At 44.2% G+C, this 24662-nt stretch overlaps 2 long non-coding RNA genes across 2 annotated transcripts in view; one reads left to right on the top strand and one right to left on the bottom strand.

Moving 5' to 3' along the window:
* Nucleotides 1-2019, bottom strand: part of LOC128342611 (uncharacterized) — a 51103-nt gene extending 49084 nt beyond the window's left edge. Inside the window, exon 1 of the long non-coding RNA XR_008315096.1 lies at nucleotides 1717-2019. This is a non-coding gene — a long non-coding RNA (uncharacterized LOC128342611). The remainder of the gene's footprint in view (nucleotides 1-1716) is intronic.
* On the top strand, nucleotides 887-18014 carry LOC128342615 (uncharacterized). Its single transcript, XR_008315097.1, has 3 exons — nucleotides 887-978; nucleotides 16989-17088; nucleotides 17691-18014. It is a non-coding gene; the product is annotated as an uncharacterized LOC128342615 (long non-coding RNA).
* The last annotated feature ends 6648 nt before the right edge of the window (nucleotides 18015-24662 follow it).

The following is a 24662-nucleotide window of genomic DNA, read 5'->3' as shown; positions in this document are numbered from 1 at the left end:
TGGTCTGACTCAATATATGGCAGCTTCCTATGTTCCACTGTCAGCGTTGTGCACAGCTCTGATGTGGCTGTGGGTATATCTAATAGGAATTTATGTTTCCTTGGTAGGTGCAGGTAATCCCATGTAAGCAAAGGAATAGCTGTGCTGTGAAAGGATCACCTGAGCCCCACAGTTTTCCTTTTAAAAGCCCAATTGTATGTTTGCTCCAGCACTAGATGGAGAAATAAAATCAACTTTTGTTGTTTAATAGCGTGCTTGGGATGGAATGAAGAAATGTTACTAAATTACAAGGAAGCACTGTGGCATAGAGGTTAGTTCCTTTAAAATGATCAGTCATTGGATAAGATGGCTAATGCCCACATCATCTGCAATGTTCCAGGCATTAGCCATTAGGTGCCCTGAAACGTGCGCAACCTCATTTCTCCCAGCACTTGTAATTGCAATGGAAATGCTAGAGGTGTGGACAAGAACCAGATTTATGCAGCAATAGCAACTTGCAGTATGAATGCTAGAAAAATGTCCTTGAAGGCAATGTGGTTGTTGGAAAAAAGTCATCAGCCCCTTTGCAAAGGTTGTGCTTATCTGAAGGATGTTGTCTGGTGTGGAGGGACAGCCCTCTATTCCTCCGAACCTTTTTACTGCTGCCACCAGGGATTTATTCACACATGCCTTCATGCCGTGAGGTATCTGAAGTGAGAATCTGCTTCACAGAAGATACTCAGGATGTTTAATTTGGGGGATTAAATGGACAGTTCACATAGGGTCGGCTCCTCTCCGCGATCCCTGGTAGATCTTTTTCCTGTGCATTCCCACTGACTTGCTCTGGGTTTTTCCTCCAACCAATCACAAATCACATCACAGAGAGGAGGTGACAAAAGAGGGTTGGGTTTTTTTTGTTAGTTTGTGTGGTAGTGGAAGACTGGCATGACAAGTTGCCAAAAGCTGGATCAAACAGCAGAGCACTTAACCATTGCCTTTGTGAGTGACTGCCTTCATTACCTCATGTTTCCTCCCGACACCCCCCCCCGACACCCCCCCCAGATGTTTTAAGAGGCAGGGAAGTTTAAAGCAGAAATCAGAGCTTTCTCTCTGTTATGAAGAAAATTGCAGGCTAATTGAATCAGCATAGACAAAAAGGCTCAGGTTACATCTATTCTGCATATCGAAAGCCCATGTAAACTCCCTTTCATTGAGTTTTGACAAGCTGAATTACTGTCCATGGCCACTCCACACCATGTTTTTCTGTGACACAGAAAAACTGTGAGGCATAACAAAAGCCTAGGATTCCCACCCACCCACCCCCCGCCAAAAAAGCTGCTGAAACTAGAGAATTTCTTAAAGCCAGACATACTTTGGGCTAAGCCAGAATGCGCAGCCTCGATAAGGGTGAAAACAGAGTCCTGTCTGTACAGTCCCCTGATAGCCCGCAGCTACTTCGAGGAGATTCAAAGTAAAAGCCCTGTGTGTAAAGTCTCCAAGTGGACTTTTGGTATGGCTGGGTCTGCTACAACAGCCCCTCTCAACCCCTCAGTAGTGTGGAAAAGCTTATAGATGTGGGATGGACAGTCAACAAGCTTCTAATTTTCTAAAAACCAAGAAAATTTACTTTTAGCAGCAAAAAAACCAACACAAAACAAAAAAACAAATTCAACAAACTAAACAGTTATTAGCAGAGCAGGTCACGGAAAATAAAAACTGGAAAATGGCATCTACTACCTGACTCCATACGGGACTCTACTCAGAGGCCTCTGTGCTTTCTTGTCAGCTTCTGGATTGCTGGGTGGTTCTGATTACAGCACAGGTCTGGGGCTTAATCCAACCTGGTTCTTCTTTTCCTTCTTAGTGATTTCAGCTGAGTATGTCCCTCCAGCTGACTGACTTCCAGGACTCAGAAGCTATTCTCCCAGCTATTCTCCCACTGTGCGTGTGAGAACCGCTGAGAGCCATGTGGCTTCCCACTTTTTTTTTAAGCCATCCAATTAGAACAACAAAAAAATCTCTCCATTTCTTGAAATCTCCTTTCCCTCCAAAAATCAACTGTCAAAATGCTAAACGGAATGTGAAACTACAGAAAAACAAGAACGAACTTTTGACCCTGCCAACCTTCTCCATGCACAGGGGTTGGCAACCACAGAATACTATTTATAATAATGAAGTTTGGGGTATATAATATAACACAATTTATTTATCAGGGCTTATTTGCAAGAAGAGGTTTCAGAATATTAACAACAATACAGGGGCTTATTTACAGAGACCCAAGAGGACTAGGCCTTGTTCCTCCACATCTGGTTCCTGCACAGTCTCTAGGTTAGCAAAAATATATTTTTAACATAAGAGCCTTCTTAACTAGAAAGAACTGAATTTATATCCAAGATATAGCATAGCATTACTCCAGTGGCTGTTTCTGGGAACCATTTTCTCATTCCTTTAAACTTCTTTGTGAACTTGTATTGTTGAAAAGCTGTATAAATAAAATAATAATAATTATCCCCAGTGGAAAAAGAGGGTTAAAGAATCACAAAAGCAACAAGGTTGGCCAAATTCATGTTTATTTGTGTATAAAAAATAATTGCCCCCTATACCAGCCCAAGGGTACAGTATTTGTAAAGGTGTCACATGCAACTTTATTATTGGTTTTGAACCGAAGAGCAAACCTATATTATTTGAAATCTAGGATAAGAATGAACATGACCTCTGGGCAATGCTATCAGATACCGGAACATCATTTAGAAGGAGGAAGAGGTTCATAGTTCAAAGGAATAGTGTTGGAAATAATGCCCCCCCCCCAAAGTTTATGTTTACATTGTTTCTTGTGGTCCCCCTTTTTAGGCCCCATAATCCTATAGAGATATTATTAACATAGATCAAACAGTCACACACTCTTATTGTTACCCAGGAATTTAAAACTTTGGGTGCACAAAACCAACACAAAGCCACTTAATTGCCTATTTAATCAAATCAAATTATCTTTATTACAGTCTTAGACCAACATAAAATGAGGCGTGGATAAAATGCATGAGTACGAGCATAAAATGAAATGTAGGGTATGCCTAAAATACACAGGACAAAGTATAAGACTGTAGGAATGTAAAAGACTACAGGGCTGACTAAAAATTATATTGCTATCTATGAATTATAAAAGCTGCTAAACTTTAGCACTAAAATTGTCTATGTATATATCAGCTATTTCCCAGTAATCCATCCCATTCTTCCAATATCACCCTGTAGGCTGCATTTGCACCTAACATGAAACCAGAAGTGAAGGGGTCTCTGGTTTCATTTTCTGTATGTCCAAATGCAGAAACCGCTGAAAAAAGGACCTGCAGGTTCCCTCCTCAGACTCTGAGCTGCACCTTCAGTTTGAAGTAAGTTTCTCTGCCTTACATTCTGGTTCTGTGGTGCCAGCGTTACATCCGAATGTGGCAGTGCAGTCAGGCTCCTTCACAACCGGAGTTGAGAGAGGATGCTCCTCCCTCACTGTAGTTGCTGGGGATGTATTTCAGTCATGAAGGAAGCCCAGGCAGCCAGTTCCCCCTTCTTCCAGCAGTCAGTGAGAATGAAGAGAGGGAGCTCTCCATGACGTCCAAATTTGGATGGGAGAGTGGGGAGAGGGACCTGCTGTCCCATTGGACCCGCGGTTGCACGTTATGTGCAAATGCAACTAGGGCAGTGTTCTCTCCCTAGTAGTGTGACTAGGGCAGTACTACCTGGCAGTGTTCTAATTTTCATCAGCTGTGTGTGGAATAAGTTTTGTTCTGAGCAGCAGTATCATGGCAGTGTGCGCACACATGTATTCAGAGTGTGACCTTCCTGATTAAACCCGCGCAGGATCTAAAATTAATTGAGCGGACATCAAAAAATGTGTCTGTGTGCATACACATGCATGCCTTAGAGAGAACACTGCTACTGGATAAATGTAGGCCTGATATTCAATGGCTGGGTCATCAGAGGCAGAGATCAATTTAGCTTCTACTTTGGTAGTTTCTTCAAGTGTATCTCATTATTTTACCTCATATTAATGACCTATTCATTCCAATGAACGGGGGACATTGTTGCTGTAAGGTCACCTGCATGACACAGATCTGCATATGGAGCCTGCCCTACATATTATTTAAAATACTTATACTGCTTTTGTGCAAAACAAGTTTTCAAGAGTGGTTTACGTGGCAAAAGGTGCGAGGTCCCAAACAGTTCAAAATCTAAACAAAAACCAAAGAAAATACCAGTAAGAATCACTGGAGAAATGCTATGCTGGGCTGAATAGGTATAGATATTCTGCTAGTAATATGTATTCAGAGTGCAGAACCAGTTAGTTTGCTGATCAGAGATATTCCTCTGGTGAAGTAATCACATGCTGTCTAAACCCTGGGAAGGCAATGGTGGTGCTTCTAAACGTCCTTAAATGTCGCCTCTGAGTAGAACCACTCTGGTACCACTTCCATCTCATTCCACTTCCAAAATCCTTGGACCAAGCAGTTAGGGAAAAAAACATCATACCCTTATATAACATCCTTCCAGTAGATTTTCTGGAAGTTTTGCTCCTTTGGGAGATCCCCGCAAGCTTCCATTACATTCAAATATATGTTTCTGTCAGTCACCATTAATGGTCCTTTAGCTAAAAAATTAGGCCATTATTCCAGGATCTGTTTTTGCTACATAGTGTTTCTTTTAGAGCACCCTGTGGCCCATGAGACCATCTGGAACTGGGACATGTAAACAGTCACCAAGTAATGGCTGCCTGTTTCAATCTGACAGGAGCATAATGTGATCATTCAGTTCTCATAGCTCCTATACAAAAAACCACTCTTAGCCCTGTATGCTAGACTTGGCTTCAGTTAATGCAAACTGGCATAGCTCCACTGATGTCGATGCAGCAAACACTAGCTCAGCATCTGGTCTCGCACATCTATATCTGGATCTTGTACACAGTCTACTTAAAGCCCCCCTTTATGGGAAAAGTGGTGAACATTGGGCTGCCCAGAATGAATGTCTGATGTGTGCCAGACAGGATGCCAACATACCTTTACAGTTAAATGACTTTTTCTAAGGTTGGTGTTAATCTTGGCTTCCTAAGGCCTAGAAGAACAAGATTAATGATGAAATCCTGAAACAGAGTGACTTTTTTATTAGAAGATATATTTATTGGTGGTGAGAAATGCCAAATGGACAACACTGGAAACAAATCCCTCATTTATCCACAAAACAGGTGTAGCATGGACAGTGGGAGAGTGGGCCTCCTCCACGCTTTAGCCCTATAAATATTCCTTTTAATGAAAATGGTGATTTAACCTGAGCCAAGGCAGACCTGTTTTAGGGCTGACAAATATTTGAATTGGCTATGTATGTGCTTCTGAGGGTGGTTTTTTTTTTTTTTTTTGATAGATTTACTAAAAGGACTAGAAACTTGAAAACTTCAGTACTTGTCAAGGATGAGTAAACAGGCTGTATTTCCAGGCTTTGACCTGAATAATTAACAGCCAGTGGCTGTTTGGTTTGAAAAACCACTTCAACCTTACTTATGGTTTGAAAAGCCACTTCAACCTTACTTACTTACCAATCAACACATCAGCTTAAGTTCTTAACAAAGGCACCACTCTACCCTTCCCCCTGCCCCCTTCTGCCACTTTACCCTTGCATTGAACAATCCTGTTGCAAGCCACGTTTTTCTGCCTCTTTGCAACAATTCCTACCATTGTCTATAAGGATCTTTACAAAAATCAAAGCACAGAATTCTGTGCTTCATACCCTGTTTGTGACTCTGTGAAAACTTTGTTTTGTGCTTAACTGTGTGCCTTTTGTCATTCAGACTGTGCTGCAGCCTGTGGGGGGGGGGGTACCACTCCCAGGTCCTCAAGGGAAAGTAAAAGGTATCCTTTTTCTTTAAAATACAAGCCGTGGAGATCAGGACAGCTCCTTGTGTGTTCCCTCCAGAGTGCAGATCATGCACCAGAGCCTGTCCCCTGCCTCCATCTGGGCAGACTGTTTTTTCTGTTCTGGGATGGGTAATTTGGTTAGTGCATGGGCAGAAAGAAGACAGCACAACATCACAGAGGTGAGGCAGAGCTCAAGGAAGGAAGAGCAGTCAGAGTTCAAAACAACTATTGGATCTTTGATGGAGTCCCACCATGACAGCAAGAAGCCTCCTGACAGCCATGACTCCTGCTGGCTAGGTGGAACTGTCTGATAATTCCCAACACAGGGCAAGTCAGGTACAATGGCTCTGCTGGACCCAGCACAATGCATAGGTCTATCAGATGGTGTAACGATCCACTCAAGCATGTTTTTTCATCTTGTGTAACTTGGTCCAAATGCTCTTAGGACTGGCTGAATCAATAATATACTAGCTCAGAAAAATTAATGGCAACTTTTATTTTATAGGATATTGCTTATTATATAACACATATCATTGTTTAAATATGGCTTGTATTTATTTTGACTATCATTTTTCAAATCTTTATTGTGTTTTATATATAATATCATATAAAACACAAAGATCAACATTAACATCAATCAAATGTAAGATTTTCTGTTGTGTGGATGATAATGATTTTGTTTTCTTTTTTAATTGTATTGTATTATACTGAAACTGATTCCTCCTTGCCCCCGAAAAAGACATAGTGCTCTATTGTAATGACATTGTTAGAATGGCAAGAACTTGCTGGCTGAATCAGTTACATCCTAAAGAACATATGTTAGAGGCACATGTGAAAAGCCTAAAACTAGAAGGGACATGATTAAGGGCTCAAGGTGCCACAGAAGTCTAATATATTATATCTACATCCCTCCTACAATGCACTGTTTTTGGAAGACAACAGAGATGCAGCTAAACCAATTGCAGGATGTGTTCATCAGCTGCAAGCCTATGAAGACATTCAAGAAATAGCCAGCTACCGATGTCAGATAACTCTTCCCTTTTTCCCTGCCACATCATGTCTTCCCTATGTGGAAAAGATATTTTAAAAATATTTCGAATATTTACCATATTCAAAAAGATAGATGCTTTGTAACAAAACAACAAGAAAATATCCAATCCTTTGATATGGAAAATATAATTCAGTTTTGTATCAGATGGGGCTCACTGGTACAAAATTAACATTGGCAACAAAATGATGCAATAACCAAACAACATGGGTTGTATTGAATCAGAAGCAGTTATTGTTCCAGTTTGATGCACAGTCCTAATAGTCACAACAGACATATTCAGACATGCTTTGAAAGCTTAGACACACCCCTGCCCCTACTTTCCATAAGGACAACATTCATTTGAAGAGACAAACGGTGTCCTTATGGAGAGGGAACAGACTTTTACTGGAGGACAGGCCTTCCCAGTAGCATTAAGAAACAATGTCCACAGTTACATAACATCTGAGTAGGGCTAGAGAACAATCAAATTATGTCGTCTGCTTTCCTTATTAACTCCAGCTAACTAACCCCCATACTTCGTTTTAAGAGTCTCCTTCCTTCTTCCATCTACTGTTATACTATTGCTGCTACACCGTCCTACTTGTAGTAACGGCTAATGGCCCACACATTGCCTAATGATACAAGGTCAAAAGGAGGACTCTGCCTCTACAGAAAGGCTGGAGATAGCTGTGGTGAAGGCTTATTACACAGCCCAGCACAGGCAGCGAGGTGTGGGGAAGCGAGAGGGCTGCACAACCTGAAGATAAATATTGTGTGGGCCAGTAGCCATTACTACAAGTAGGAAGGTGTAGCAGCAATAGTATAACAGTAGATGGAAGGGCTTTTCCAGGGAGGGGAGAGGAGCAAAAACTGTTAGAGAGCTTGGAGGGGAGATTTCTTTATCTACCTCAGCTGCAGCAGAAGTGCACAGATAAGAAAAGCACTACTAATTAATATTTTCTGGAGACATGGAGTTAAAGTTCTAAATAATGCAGGTAATTTAGGAAATCCATCAGGTAGAGAGATAAACCGACATGCCTGGTTGGTTACTACATACAGGAAGTGGGGAAAGGGAGAAGACAGAAGTTTCTCTCTCCAGGGCCATTCCCAGATGGCGATTTTGCTTTCCTTCACCATGGGAAGGGCAGGTGTGCATTCACATATCATCCAAATTTACATCAAAGTCTCTGTGAGCTATCGGAGAGCACTCCGTACATGATTTGGATTTTTCATTGCACATTGGAACTTTGCCCGATGTATGTTTGGGGATAAAAAATGTTTAGGGATAAAGTGGATAAAAATTCACTTTATGCATTGTTTTTTGTTTTTTTACCAAATCAAAATATCTGATGTGTCCTGTAACTCGCAGTACTTCACCTAGTGTTGCCAACAGTCCCATGTTTTGCGGGACATCTCACATTTTGGGGGGGAAGTGCTTCTCCCGTTCGGGACACAAGTTATCCTGCTTTTTAAAACTTCTGAAGCAGCTGTTGAGCGTCGGCATGGGATGGCGGTGAGAGCTTTCTCAGGCTGCCTTCCAAATGCTGAATGGCTGCTGCTGAGGTAGGGGCTGGGCTGGGACAGGCACACTGATTCGCTGACTGAGGGACCAACAACTTTCTGAAACCAACCACTCAACAGTGAATGAGTGAGTGAGTGAGCGAGGAGCTCAGGTCACAGCAGCTGGCCGAGGGATGGAGGGATGGAGTCTGTGGAAGAGAGAAGGCAGCTGGTGAAAGACTGACTTCCTCCAGCCCGCCTTCTTCCAAATGAGGGAGATGGGCCAATTTTATACTTCTGTGCAGCATTTGGGAGGTGGCCCAGGAGAGGTCTTTCCGCCATCCCATGCCACCACCGCTCAGCGGCGGCTTTAACAGTTTTTTAAAAACCAGATAAACCTCACCCCTAGGTGGCCATACTATGCCCCCTTCACCTCCACAGAGTCCCCATCCTGAACTGAGCCAACACAATGTTGGGAACCCTAACTTCACCCCACTTATTCCTGTGGTAAAGCCTGCTGTCTGGGAAACACCCTAATGAAACCTGAGACTATCAGTTTAACAAAGGGAAATCTGAGTAGAGAAAGCATGGTCAGAGAGGGAATGCCCTTACTGGCTGTCTCTACCCTAATGCCCCTAGCGGTCAGTAGGGTTGTTGGTGCTATTCAACAATGCCATCAGAAGTTGCATCTCCAAAGGAAAAAAAAAAGACTCCATACAGCCACGGAGCAAGGCTGGTGGCAGATGACGTCTGTCTGACATCAGATGCAAGGGCCTGGCTAGCCACACCCTCACATCTGACATCAGATGTGGGGGCATGGTCTCCCTCCCAAACGGGGCCATGTGGAACGCAGATTAGCCTGTGCTGCATTGCATAGCATGGGCCGGAGCAACTCTCCTTGCCTTTAAAGGCAGGGAAAGCTGTTCCAGCCATGCTGCCAATGAAGCATGGGCTGATCTCCCTCCCAAACAGGGCTGCACGGCTCTGTTTGGGATGGAGATTGGCCCCGCTGCACTAGCAGTTAGGCCAGGAGAGTCTCTCCCTGCCTTTAAAGGCAGGGAGGGTTGCTCCAGACCATGCTACCAATGCAGCACGGGCTGATTTTGTTCTCAAATGGGGCCATGCGGCCCCGTTTGGGAGTGAAATAACGCTCCCTGCGTCTTTCGTCAGACTTAGTGTGTGTGTCTGGGCTGCGAGGCGCGGCCCCTGATTGGGTGCTGCCCGGGTTCTTTGAACCTGTTCACCCAATGGTGGCTGCACCCCTTTCTCCATATCCTCCTCTGTGCACACTGGGTTGCAGAACAAGCCTTCACCACAACTATTCCCCAGCCTTTCTACAAGGGCAGTGCCTTCTTCCACCCTCATATTGCTGTACAACATATGAGCCACTATTCCTAATATTATTACAATATGTTAAAGGCAGAATCCTTACCCATAAAAGCCTTGGGCGTGCGTCCGTGCTGCCCGTGTCTTTTTCGCCCGTTCTGGGCATGCGCGGAGATGGGCGGCCATGTTGGACCCGGCCGCCGGTGGGCGACTGGCTCCGATGGCAGCGGCCGCCACCACGGGAGACCAGAAGGAGCAGAAGCGGCGGGTGGAGAGTGCGGCCGAGGCGGCGGCGGAGCTGCGGCCTCGGCCAAAGGAGTGCGGGCCAAGGAGGCGGTGGCCGTGTCGGGGCGACTGGCTCCGATGGCGGCGGCCGCCGCCACAAGAAACGGCGGGCGGAGAGAGCGCCCGAGGCGGTGGCGGAGGTGTCGGCCCAAGGAGTGCGCCCGAGGCGGCAGCGGGAACCCCCCCCCACTAGAGCCCGTTATTACAACGGGCTTACACATACTAGTATATCTATAAATAATACTCTACACCAGACAGTTTCTAATACAAGGTAGCATGCAGACCTTAGCAGAGTGGTGCTCTTTTGGCAGAAATTCTTTCTGTGAATGGAGGGAAAGTTCCACTTTACACAAGGACTCCTTGAGTCTGCTGATGGAGTCTGTTGACGAAGCACGGCTCTGCCACAGTTCTGGATGCTGCCCAAAAGCTGCGATCTTCTGTTCCGGTTCACATGTCAACTCCTACTGATTTCAAAAGAGTTTATGTCCACATAAGAGAGCAGAAAATTGCAGCCTTCTCAAAACCATCTTGAATACATTGTCAACACTTCATTTGATGTTGAATGGAATTGTATATGTAAACAAATAAATCAAACAGTTGTATAGTTGTGAGCTGCCTGATCTCACAGGAGAGGAGACTTATGGAATTTTGGTTTCCTGGTGATGGGATTTTAATTATGATTTGTGAACCAGGATTCTTGCCCATATTTTGGTAAAAATGGAAAATAATATGATCAAATTATCATGTAAGAATATGATTGCACAAATTATGTTTATTTTATAGAACAGCCTAAATGGTAGAATCGGAGATTATAGAAAAGGCCCACTGTATCATCTAGTTCAAGCTAATTTTTCTAATAAGCTAAAAAATATGCACTATACACAAGTGTTAAGATAGGTACATTTTTCTTTCAGAGGCTTTAACACATGGAACTTGTCAGCAAGCAATGTGTGTTGTTCTTAGATTCCTAGTGAAAGGACAACAAAGGATTTCCCCCCTTCTGCTGGTTCATTTACTTTATGATGTATAAAAAGACTCTCCCAACGTAAGAGCAGATGTTATTGAAATCTAGCACAACAGAGGTGGGATTTGGGCCCCCAAGCACAACTGGATTTGGTGCAGAAACTGGATTACGTCCTGTAAATCCTTTAACCTTCTCTTATGAATAGAACTGTGTACACACACATTCAGTTTTTAACAAAGAGCTTGTTTTAAATAAGATTAGTGGAAAACAATATGAGAAAAATAATGACATATCAGATTTCTCCAGTGGATACACTGAGTCAAACTGACCCATTTCTGGTGTCAGTTCAAAAGATGTTTACTCAGTGTGAAACTGCCTAATACTTTAATTAATTAATTAATTAATTAATTATCTGGGCTGGTTCACACACATACATGTATACCACTTGATTTCTGTATACTTGATGGCCGGCAGCTTAAAGTGTGAACCAACTTGCTTGAAAATCCTCCTAATTGTTTTCAAGGAAGTCAGTTCATACATTTAGCTGCCACCCATCAAGTGTATGATAGGAAAATTGTACATATATTAGTGCACTATGAATGTTCTGTGCAGTTCTATCAGTAGTGGTCCATTCATACATGCAAATCATCATCTGATGTGGCAGAGATCAAGAGAAGACATGTAAAAAAGACATGCACATAAGAAGTAGGCCACTAGCCCAAGCAAGACATAAATACCAGAATGATTCTTACAATGTCATGTGAGAAGATGTAATTTGTGAATCAATAATACATTCCCCACAAGTCTCATTTGGCCATTCCTACACAACAGTGTTTGTGTGAATGCAAGAGATGTCAGTGCAATACAGAGCATGAACACTGTGTAATTTCTTGGGTACATCTCAGGTCTGCACATATATGAGTCAGAGCTAGTTTTGCAATCTGTTTGTACTGGCCCAGCTCTGCTCTTGTGGCATTACCAGCAGCCTAACACAATACATGGAAATTAAGCATGTGAAGCTTTTTTCTGGCATAAGCTGTGGAAAAGCCTTACTAAATTTCTGTGTTGGGGTGTTAACCACACAGGAGGAGGCCCAGTAGAACAGTTGGCAATCCTAGTCAAAGATGGCATCTTAAGCAGTTAGACCATTGAAATGGTTCACTGAAGGAAGACAATTGGTTATGTTACAAGCAGGGTGCTAATTAATCATCGTTTAGCCCACTTTGCCTCATTAAAGGACTGCCAGGGAGCTGACAAGAAGAAAAGGCCAATTTTATTAAATACAATATAATAAAATATCTAATATATGATAGTCCCCCGCCCTCACTGAGAGAAATACACCTTCCAAGTTCCTTGTCTGTTATCCTCCGGGATAAACTGCTGAGGTAATGATAAAAATATGTTTCGCACTTGGCATAACACACACATGGTTACTTCCTTCCTCACACATTAATTTGCCAACACTTGCCTTTTAATATATTCTTTTAAAAAACTTTTTTTTGGTAACATATTTCTGATTTTTTAAAAATTAGGGTCACTTTTCTCATTCTTTTTGTGACTATTGGGCATTGGTTCAGTACTGGTTCAGTTCTTATATAAAGACCATAAGAACAGCCCTGCTGGGTCAGGCTCAAGGCCTATCTAGTCCAGCATCCTGTTTCACATAGTGGCCCACCAGATGCCTCTGGGAATCCCACAGGCAAGAGCTGAGGGCATGCCCTCGCTCCTGCTATAGCTCCCTGGGCCAGAGCCATCGTTGAGTGGATGGGTTCAAAGAACCTGCCTGCAGGCCATGGCAATACCCTCTGGAGGGCTCACATGGGCCCTCTGGTTATTGGTGGGGCCCCAATCTGGCAGGGCTGCCTGGAATGGGGTAGAACCCATACCTCGGTTTCCTGGCTCTGGCACTGGTTGCTCTTCTGCAACTGCTATTTAGAGGCATATTGCCTCTTAGGCTGGAGGTGGCCTATACTCTCAAACTAGTAGCCATTGTTTAGTTGGTGGCATCCAGATTAGCTGGAAAGTTTATGATAACTTCAGGCCTAATTAAAAAGGGGTAGAGGCTTAGATTTATCAGTATCACCTCTGAGCATATTTTTGAACATTAGCATTAAAAATTATGGTCCAAGAAGGAAGGGTCTGTTTTCATACCTACCTATTATTTCAACATGTTGTAAGCCTCAGTCCGCAGAACCAGAAATTTAGCTAAAGGCTGTATGCCCAGTGCTACACCCACACTTGCAGAGCAAGCAGTCCTGATCACAAACAATCCTGATCAGCTCTCAAGATTAGGTAAGAATGGCATTAAGGTTAGGAACACCACTTTCCTCTGCCTGATTGCTTCTGTGATAGTCTTCCTTCAGAGGATCCTTGTGGGTGCCAGCTTGTTATGGGCAGGGTGCGGTGGCTGAGATGATGCCTCAAGGGCTTGCAGTGCCAGATTTGTGTTGCAGACTTCTTGTTTCTACAGCTGCAGCAGCCTATTGTATCCCTGTTTCAGAAGACCTCTCCATGGGAACCCATTTCTGTTAATGACTTACTATTGCCTCACCTGTTGCCTGACCCAGACAGCTGTTTTTTATCTGATACTTAGTCATACCAAAGCAAGTGGCTAGTGAGGATAGTTCTTTATTGTATGGTCTGTCATCTTATGCACTGAATCAACCAGCTGAGAAAATGTAAGTATCAATAATAAAGCCTGTAGAATCCACAACTCTTGGAAAATATCCAGTGTTCTATGAACAGTATTTTCAAAACCCATCCTTAGGTTTTTGTACTGGATGCATGGTTTGGTAAAACAATTTGGCCTCGCCATGAGCTGCTAGGTTTATCCATCTTTTCCTTAGAAGAAAAGAATAGAAGTCAAGGTTAACACAGATATGTAATTTATGATGAATTCAGGGAGGCAAGGAATGTTCCCAAACACTGGTTACTTTTTAATGCTGTCAGTGATGAAGAGACTATGGAGATCTTTAGAGCTTACTGGATTCATGTAGTTTTTTAATCTAGTCATACATAATCTAGACCAAAAATATCTTTTGTTGATTTCTCTCACTTCTGGTGATGTGGATTTGGAGGGCGGGAAGGCCATAATTAGGATGAGGTCAGAATGATACATACTTGTCTGACACAGAACACTAAAAGCTCTGATCAAGTCATGTCCACACATAATGCTCTCAGACAATTGGCAATCACACCAATCAGCTGTTAGGCACAGTGGAGGGAGAGAACAGCTGATCAGTCTAGCTGTTGGTTTCCCAGCAGGGCTATACACATGTAGCTCCACTTGTTGGATTGGGGGACAAACTGCATGCAGCACCCATTTTCATGTGTAGTTTCTGTGTGAAGACTACTTCTGCATCCATATTCTGCCTAGCTGAATCTGTTCAGACAATTCCTCAATGTTGGTGGGAAGTGCGGACTGCGCTCCAACACGATCTGTGCTGCTACACGTAGCGTGGATCTCTGGAGGCTGGGCATCCCAGCCTCCATGTATCCCACAATTCACTACGTGAAGAGCTCAGTGCATTGGGTGATACACCCATGCAATGGGCACTCTAGGCACCCGTCTCTGTGTCTGCTTAGGCTGTAAAAAGCTGGGTCAGGCAGGTGGGCAGCACTGGGATCTGTGCAGAGCCCAGTGCTTCACACACACAGCCTAACCCAGGCTGGGCTGCCCTAGTGAATACCCTTCACTAATTCATACATGTGAATACCCTTTATGTCACATTTATATCCCACCCTTCTTTTGATAAGCTCAGGGCAGGGTCTATTGGAAAGATGTGTCCAGCGAGGCCAGCTCTCTTTACCTCTGAGGCTGGGGCTGCAAGGTGCTCCATGGAGGCAGGGACGAGAGGTGGCCGGGAAAAGGAGAACAGCCCACAGGCAGGCAGGGGCCAGATCACCGAGGCCCAAGACAGCCTAAACAGGTGGGAGCTCCTGCTGCAGAGCTGACAGGGGCTGAACAGCCATGGGGAGGGGCCGGGAAGGAGGTCTACCCAGATGATGTCAGTGGTGCATCTCCCGATAGGAGGAAGCCATAGAGGGAGGAGGGAGGTCCAGGGAAGGCTTGGGCAGCAGCTATAGGGGATGAGGGATTAAGAGAAATAAAGGAGGGGAGTGGGAGGTGTAGAGGGGTGGGAGGTGTATGACCTGTGAAGAGGCATTTAAAGTATAGGTGAAGGATGAGAGACTGGCTAGTGGGGAGTGTCTGGGGCCTCTGGAGAGAGGCAGGCACCAGGACCTATCAGCTGGGGCAGGAGTGTCTGGGTGAAGCTCAGACACCCTGGTCATTGGTATCCAACGACCAGGGTGAAGCTCAACTCCCTCCCCTTTACCTGACTCTGAAGCCAAGGCATGCTGAGCCCTTCCAGGCGGTGTGCGGGGAGGTGGGGGAGCTCAGCTGGACAAGAAGGTAACTTCTTTAATAGACAGAACAATGCCCTGAAGTAGGGGAGACTGATATAGTGCATGTCTCAAGGTCATCCAGTGACCTTCATGGCTACCTGAAGATTTGAAGCCAAGTCTATCAGTTATATGAACATTCTACCAGCTATACCACACATGCTTAATCCATATCCATTATGAACCCCACCACCCAAGATCTTCAGGGGAGGTTTGTCTGAGGGTGCCACCAGCTCATCTGGTGGTGACTCAAAGGCGCACCTTCTCTGTGCTTGCCCCGGGACTGTGGAATGCACTTCCTGGTACATTAGAGCTACTCCATTCCAGTTGACGTTTAGGAAACCACTGAAGACACATTTGTTCAGCCAAGCTTTTTAGTTAGCTGTTTTTTCAAATGGAGATTTTAACCTGCTTTTATGTTTTAGCTGTTAAATTCTTGGTTTGTTTTATGCTGTAAACTGCCTAGAGACTTCGGTAGTGGGTGGTATACAAATTTATTAACTATAAATATAACCATAATAGTAAAAGGGCTTGCAGTTTGCAAGCACATGAGTATCTTATCTCTCTGTGATTCTGGTCTTTTTCTAGCTCTATGAGGTCTAATTCCCCAAAAGATTCAATGTGAGAGGTTTTTAGGGGATTTTCCGGGACATTAATTAATTTTTCTGAGGTTTTAGATTTTTTTCTGGTAGTCTGGGCAAGGTGTGGAACTTACCTGCAAATACTGCATGTGTCTGTCTTTTGGGATTTGGGTTGAGAGTTTAATATCACTCATTGAGCCGGGTCTCACGTTCAGTGAGACCCATTTTGTAAGGGTAAGCGGGGAGAGCAGGCTAAGCCCACTCTTCCCACAGACAGGCAGGGCAGGAGCCCTGGGCCGCCAGATCGGCCGCCCACACGACTGCCAGCTCCATGACGGAGCTGGCAGGGGCTGGGAGAATCGGGGGCCATATGGCCCCCGGAAGCTCCAGTATGCCCTGCGTGAGCACACAGGGCATACTGGAGAGACCCCTGAGTCGGGAGGCTGCTTTTTTGTTTTACACTCTGCAAACCCAGTTTAAGGGAGGTGGGTTAACCTCCTGGAAGCCACTGGGCTCACCTGTGAGCCCGATGGCTCACACGGTCAGGCGAAATCGGGCTAGGCTCTCCTAGACCGATTTCGCCTGATCGTCAGAATAGTAGTCTCATTGAATGAGTTAGGCCCAAGTAGCATTATATTATAGCTGAGAATAATGTTAATACAATATTTATATTGAGCATATCTATGCTCGTCTGACCCTCTGCACCCTCTGTGTAATTCAGCATACAGACATAGCATTCCTGGCCTGTGCCTGCAAGACATAGCTTGATCAGTGAGATGGGCAGCAGTCCAGAGTTTCATCTATACAAGTGTTCTCATTCCACTTTTGATGCTTGATATATGCCCAGACACTTCTGGAATGTGTTTGAGGATTTCTCTCTTATCTAAGAGAATGGGAAAAGGTCCTGTGTGTGCATGCCTTGTAGCCACTATGCAACCGCCATGTTTCAAAATAATGATTGACACTGTTGTTATTTGTCTTGTTGAAGTCAGCAGACAGACACTCCCTCCATTTTATTTTCACAGCCTCCTCTTCATCTGCTGTTGTAGTGTCTGCACATCAATCAATAGCTTTCCAGGCCTTCCAGGCCTGGGGTGTGGAAATGTGTTGCAATATGACCAGCCAGTAGGTGCCACTTCCTTCTTCCCGCCTGTACTTCTGGTTGAACTGGCCTCTTACACAATAAAGTAGGCTTAGCCGGTAATGGCTGCCTTCCTCTGAGCTCTCATGAGATGCTGTCAGAAGTCTGAGTTTGGGCTAAGAATTGAGGCTTGTAGGCGTAATATTGCTGGTGGCCTCCATGTTTCACATGAAGCCTTTGTTTTACTGTATTGCTTTCTCTTTTGCTTTCTGTTCACTCACACTTTATTGTTCTTGTGCTGCTATTTAGGATTCAGTCAGGGGTGTAGCTATAATTGAGCAAAAGGGTTCAAAGAACCTGGGTCGCCAGCTCCTGAGGGTCCTCCAGATCCATCACTCCCTATTTGATTGATTGATTGATTGATTGATAAATTTATATACCATCTTTAATTAAAACAATCCCAAGGTGGTTTACAGCAGAATTTAAAAACATTATCTGCCAGAGAGGGGTGAACACGGCCCCCCTCTCCCCCTAGCTATGCCCCTGGAGTCAGTCACCCTTGCCACCATGTTTCAAGTTGTTTATCTTACTTAAATCAGAAAGCAGACTGTCTTTCTCACTAACAAACTTTATATTTTATTTACAGTGAAGCAGCCTCCAGAGCAACCTCAGTCTATTACCTCTCATCTCTCAAGTCAGGCAGGAAGTGGAGTTGCCCACAACTTCTTCCTGGTTCCTCCCCAAAAGCAAAATTTAAGCAGTGGCTCTTTTCATCTTGGTAGAGACATGTTTTAGTTGTTTCATGATCGTTCGAACTTCAGACCTAATTTCAGAAAGAGCAGAGGCCACTTTAGACATAATAAAAATGCCATGCTGTAGCTAGATTGATCTTCCCTCACAAGAGCGCTGTATATAGTGACAGTGGGACATTTTCATGATGTTTGAAGCTGCCACAGCTGTATCCACAAAGAAATAAAATGTGCTTTTATCATTCTGAGTGTGTTGTGCATGACCATTTAGATACAGCAGCCTACTTCATCTGCCTAAGGTGATACGTCTATATGCACATGGAGATGGAGGTAGAAAGTGAAAGCTAAACAAAATCAACATAAATATAAGCTGAATGCCACATACATATTCTTGAATGCAAGAGCCTCTTTGAGTTCCAGTACTCAACTAAAGATTCAGTAATCCAACAACCTTGGGTTTAAAATGAGAGTTCAGCTGTTTTACATTTTCACTCATGCTCTAAAAAGAATGGAAATTCCATGCCTTATAAGCTGTAAAGATTTTGTACAGTCTGGTATATGATGATGGCTTTAGAAATGAAGCTCCATGCACCCACACTCAGAGGTGTATCTAGGTAATTTTGGAGCCTGGACCTTAATGCCTTTGGAGGCCCTCCTCACCTGTAGAGGCCCTGGGGGCTGTGGAGGCCCTGGAATTTGGCCCCAAATCCAGGGGTAAAAGCTCCTCTGCCCACATTTTGACTTGGTCTTTCAGTTGGACTTTGGGCTGGGGAGGGATGCATCCAGGAAGACATTTAACAGGTACAGCCTCCCTAATCACTTCCTAGAGATGCCCCTGATGAGTTTCTGCCTGATGTATCTCTGATCAAGACTTAGTGGTGGATGCATGGAGCCTGATTTCTAAAGCCATCATCATATACCAAACTGTACATAGTCTTTATAGTTTATGTGGTGCAGAAATAAAGATGGGCACCTTCATTTTTAATTTCCATTCTTTTTAGAGCATGAGTGAAAATGTAAAGCAGCTTAATTCATTTTAAACTCAAGGTTTAAACTGAAGGTGTTTGGATTACTGAATTTCCAGGCATTTAAAAAAAGAAAATCTGATTAAACACTATGAGGAAGAGTTTACCCAAACCACAAGGTAAACTTCTTGAAGTTGAACACCCAAAACTTTGTAAAACCTTCAGCTAAATGAAAATCACATCCCTCCCCACAAAAAACCCCCCAAACACACATGTAAATGAAATTAGTGGATTCAGTAATGGTAACAGTGTGATCCCACTTCATGATTATTAAGCAGTTAATAAGGACACAAGAAGTAGGTAAATTGTCTTTACTTCAAATCTGTACTTCATTTCCCCCCTTTTTCTACCCCCCCAAATCCCACACACAAACTATGATAATTAAAAATAACAAATACTTTTAACAACCATGTCCAAAACTACAGATTATCTTCCCAGAAATGTCCCATAAACCTCAGAGTTCTCCTGCTTGATTTAATTTCCTACAGGATGGTGTTATGAGCAAAATAATGTAAACATTGTACATAAATTATATAGCCAATCACACACACAGGCACACACGCAGAATCAAGTGTGCGCGCACACAGGCACAGGCACAGACACACCCCTCACTTGTTCCAGTTTGCTCCTCCTTGTCCTGGCCCCGGCAAGCCAACGTTGCCTTCTGGCTGCCCCATTCTCAGGGCTTAGATGGCCTCTGCTCATATGCAGAGTCTGCACATGCACAGAGACCATCTGAGTCCTGGGGGTGGTGGTCAGGGCAGCCAGCAGGGAATACCAACTTGCAGGGGCCAGGGTAAGACACATGCCTGAACCAGTGAGACACTCACACTGGAATGGAGTGGCAGGCAGGAGTGTTCCCTGTCAGCTACTCCATCCCCAGGGCTCAGATGGCCCCATGCATGTGCAGCGTCCACTCATGTGCAGAGACCATCTGAGCCCTGGGGGTGGAGACTGGGGCAGCTGCAGAGATGTATCTAGGGAAAATAGTGCCTAGGGCAAGCACTGAAATTGCGCCCCCTGTACAAACATCTGACACCCATCTTTCAGATAACTTTACCATAATATCAGCTCAAAAATACAAGTCAAGCTTGCTAATCTTTTAATATTTCAAACACTATTTAGCAGTGGATGTAGACAGACCAAAATATGCTGGAAAACTACAAATTTCAGTATGCTGGGGCTCATGAAATACCCAAATACTATGTGGAGGTGTACTTGGAAAACTAAACAGAAGTGCCTGTCTAATTCTCTACTGTGCATTGTAGCATCACTATTATATAAGTTTTAAAAATAGATGGAGAATTTGACTTTTCCCAGATACTCTGAAAATAATTAAAGGATATGCAGAGTAAACTGTGTCACTGCTTGGAATATATTCTAGTATTTCAGAAAGACAGTTAAAATGAGAGAAAGAGAGCAAGAATCTCCCAGTGGGCCTTAATACTAAGGATTTCACACTGATTCAAAGACAAACTCACCATTCATAGCCATATTATTAAGACATCACATTTAACTCACTTATTACAAGAAGCAAAGTAAGAGCAAATGAATACAATCCTAGCTTATAAGTTTCAGCTCAGTATTCACAAGCCCTGATTCTCTGTACATAGTGCCAATCTGAATATGTGTACAGTGACATATTAATTTAAAAAATATATCTGTAGCCCCTTTGGGGGGGGTTCCTAAAGGCCGTGGAGTGAGGTCTTCAAAGGTTCCCCCTCCCCCTGCTGGCCTCTAGGGCCTCGCAGGGACCATTTGAGCATGTGCAGTGGCATATATATATATATATATATATATATATATATATATATATATATAGGCTGCTGAAAACAAAATGGCTGCTGCGCATGCTCAAATGGCCTCTGTGAGTCCTGGCATGGCCTAGGGCCTCACAGAGGCCATTTGAGCATGTGCAGTGGCCATTTTGTTTTTGGTGGCCATTTTTTAAATTTTAAAAAAGGGTGCCCCCCCTTCAAGTGGTGCCCAGGGCACGTGCCCTGCCTGCCCTACCCTAGATATGCCCCTGGGCAGCTGGCAGGGAATGCCAGCTTCCCAGGTTTGGAGGCTGAGGTGACTCATGTGCCCAAATGGTTGAGGATTGCACACCAGAACAGAGTGGTGGGCAGGAACACTGGCAGCAGGGTCAGGGAAGCTGGAGGGGCAGAGCGATAAGTCAGCCTCCATATTTGTTGTGGACAGTGCTGTGGGCATTGTAACCTCAAAGTTGCTAATTCACAGACTCTGTTAGCACTAAAAATGCACTTTTATGCCTCTTAAACCCAATTGGGTCCTGGGGAATATACAAAAGGCACTTCCCTGGCATGTAGTCTAAAGGCGAAACTATGCAGATGGATTACAGAATCACTGAAGTAGCACTTCCTCAGTCTAAAAATATGTCGCCAACCTTTTAAACCCCTGTTCAAAATTGAAAAACTTTAAACTGCTCTATCTAAGCTATTTCCCAGCAGATCTTCACCAAATTTGCAAGGGAGATGTCATAAGAACATAAGAACAGCCTTGCTGGATCAGGCCCAAGGCCCATCTAGTCCAGCATCCTGTTTCTCACAGTGGTCCACTACATGCTGCTGGAAGCCACAGACAGGAGTTGAGGGCGTGCCCTCTCTCCTGCCATTACTCCCCTGCAACTCCCTGCAATTCCCCTGCAACTCTTGTCATCTAGGATGGCCAGGTAGATCAGAAAAATTTGGTTTTGATTGTATAAGCAATAGAATATTCAGGGCTTATATGGTGGAATGTTGAAAACACTCTCAACTATATTACAATTGTGCCAGTATAATAAGAACATAAAAACAGCCCTAATGGATCAGGCGCAAGGCCTATTTAATCCAGCATCCTGTTTCACATAGTAGCCCACCAGGTGCCTCTGGGATGCCCACCAGTGGTCCCTCTAATTTTTTTCATCTCTGTGTGGAATGAGTTTTGTTCTGGGAGGTAGTATCAAGGCAGTGTGTGTGCACATGCATTCAGAATGGGGCCTTCCTGATTCAACCTGAGCGGGAACTAAAATGAACTGAGCAGACATCCAAAAACTTGTGAGCGTGCACACATGCATACACCTTAGAGGGAACAGTGATGCCCACAGGCAAGAGCACAGGCATGCCCTCTTTCTTGCTGTTGCTCCCCTGCAACTGGTATTTAGAGGCATCTTGCGTCTGAGACTGGATGTGGCCTATAGCCACAGACTAGTAGCCATTGATAGATCTGACCTCCATGAAATTGTCTAAGCACCTTGTAGAGGATTTAACCCAGCCTTTGTCTTAGAGCAAGCCCACGTGAGGGGAAGAAAAATGCTGAGTCATCCTATCTCTTGCTTTCACCCACAAAGGCTGTTCCTTTAAACTTAGACTGTACCCCCAGTATCTGATTCTCTGCCACCACACTCAAATTATTAGAGTTTGTGCCCCCCCCCCAATTTGGGTGAATGTCCAGGGAAACCCCAACCCCCCACCTTCCATGTGATGAGAAAACCTGGTAGTAAATTGCTGAGCAATCAAACTTGAGACATGTTTGCACCAGAGTAAAACCCTTTTTCCTGAGTTAAAAATCCACTCAGAGGCAGGTAAAATACAAAGAACAAAAAGAGAAAAGCTTTATTCAAAATACTACAGACTGCTTCCATTTGAGGCTTTCTCAGCTTTTAGTTACAGGTAAAAGAAATGCTAAGTAGTTGCAAGAATACTTCAAAAAGCACCCCAGTTGCAAGGAACAGGGATATATCAACCTTTAAAAGCCCTTTCAGATTACAGAGACTTTTGCAGTGCCCTGGATGGACTTGGGCACAGGTTTAACATTTCTTACATTACATATAAACAAACCTAGAACAATTGTAAGGATTTGCAAAGCACACCAAAAGAAAATAATCTAATGTGCTCTAATTAGCACGCTGTTCCCTGGCTCAACCTTTCTGAAGCTAAAAGCCCTGGCTTCCTTCCCCCTTTGAACTCGCCTCAAACTCCAGGAGAGAATTCAAACTTCCTACAATCCCGTGTCTCAGGGATCTGCAGATGTCCTTCCATGAGAGAATTATCCAAGCTAGCTGTTGACCATGAGGCGGCAAGATTCCATTGCTCCACACTAAGCCTTCTGCCCGTCATCTCTCATCTTCCGCCTAGCTCCTTCTGAGGACAAAGAAACCCTTCTCATCCTCTCTCATGGCCCTCAAGGTCCCCCCCACTGTGTGCTGAGTGGCTGATCCCTAGCCAGTCAGTCAGGACAGTGTACATGTCCTGATTCCAGTACACTTCCAGCATACACTTCCAGTTCACTCTTTACAGGAAAGGAAAGGCTGTTCCTGCCTGATCGTTACACACCTTTTAAAGCTATCCAAGCTAGTGGCCATCACTACATCCTGTGGCAGAGAATTCCATACATTAAATATGTGTGGTGTGAAAAAGTATTTCCTTTTGTTAGTCCTGAATTTCCCAGCCTTCAGTTTCATAGGATGACTCCTGGTTCTAGTGTTGTGATAGCAGGAGAAAAATTTCTCTCTGTCCACTCTTTCTACTCCATGCATAATTTTATACACTTCTATCCTGTCTCCCCGTAGTCACCTCTTTTCCAAATTAAAATACCTCAGACGCAGTAGCCTTGCCTCACAAGGAAGGTGCTCCAAGCCCCGATCATCTTGGTTGCCCTCTTTTGCACCTTTTCCCAATTCTACAATGTTCTTAAGATGCGGTGACCAGAATTGTGTGCAGTACTCCATGTGGCCGCACCATAGTTTTGTATAAGGGTGTTATAATATTAGCATTTTTATTTTTAACCCCCTTCCTAATGATCTCTAGCATGGAATTGGCCTTTTTCACAGCTGCTGCACACTGAGTGAAGACTTTCAACAAGCTTTCCACCATGACCCAAAGATCTCTCTCCTAGTCAGTCACCAACAGCTCAAACCTCATCTGCGTATATGTGAAGTTGGGGTTTTTTGTCCCAATAGGTATTACTTTACACTTGCTTACATTGCATTTGCCATTTTGTCGCCCAATCCCCCAGTTTGGAGAGATCCTTTTGAAGCTCCTCACAATCTGTCTTGGATTTCACTACCCTAAATAGTTTAATATCTGCAAATATGGTCACCTTGCTGGTTACTCCAATTTCTAGATCATTTATGAACAAGTTAAAGAATACTGGTCCCAGTACAGGTTGTCCCTGGATGTTCCCACTTTTTCTTCCTCCCATTTATTACTACTAAGGGTGTACAAACCAGCTCGATGTTCAAGAGGTTCGGTCCAGCGTCAAACTGAACCACCCCCTGTTCGGTCCGACCCCGGACCGAACACCCCCTGACTTTTCTAGGGTTTGTGATTTTTTTCCTTTTCAATTTTTTTTAGTCACTTACCCCCTTTGGGGGAGTCCCTTGAGGTGATGGGGGCGTGTCTGTGAAAGTTCCCCCTCCCTCCCGCCGGCCTCCCTTATTGCCACCAGAGGAAAGTTTGGCCACTTTTTCAGCCCGTTTGGGCCTCCGTAGTTTGACGTGGTGGCCATTTTTTATTTTTGGGTTTTTTTGCATATACTTTTTATTCAATTTTCACAACATCAAAAGACAAACACAAATAGTACAAACACTCACAAACACACACAATAAGGCCATTTTGGATGCTTACGCATGTGCAAATGGCCTCTGCAAGGCCTGGCATGACCCAGGCCTCACAGAGGCCAATTGTGCAGGCTTGGTGGCATCCAAAATGGCCACCGTGCTGAACTACGGAAGCCCGAATAGGCTGAAAAAGTGGCCAAATGGGCCACTGGAGGCAATAAGAGAGGCCGGTGGAGGGAGGGGGAACCTCCACAGACCCCACCACCACCTCAAGGAACTCCCCC

The sequence above is a fragment of the Hemicordylus capensis genome, chromosome 1, assembly GCF_027244095.1.
Source record: "Hemicordylus capensis ecotype Gifberg chromosome 1, rHemCap1.1.pri, whole genome shotgun sequence".
In the NCBI taxonomy this organism is placed as follows: domain Eukaryota; kingdom Metazoa; phylum Chordata; class Lepidosauria; order Squamata; family Cordylidae; genus Hemicordylus; species Hemicordylus capensis.
This window is presented reverse-complemented; position numbering and strand designations above follow the sequence as displayed.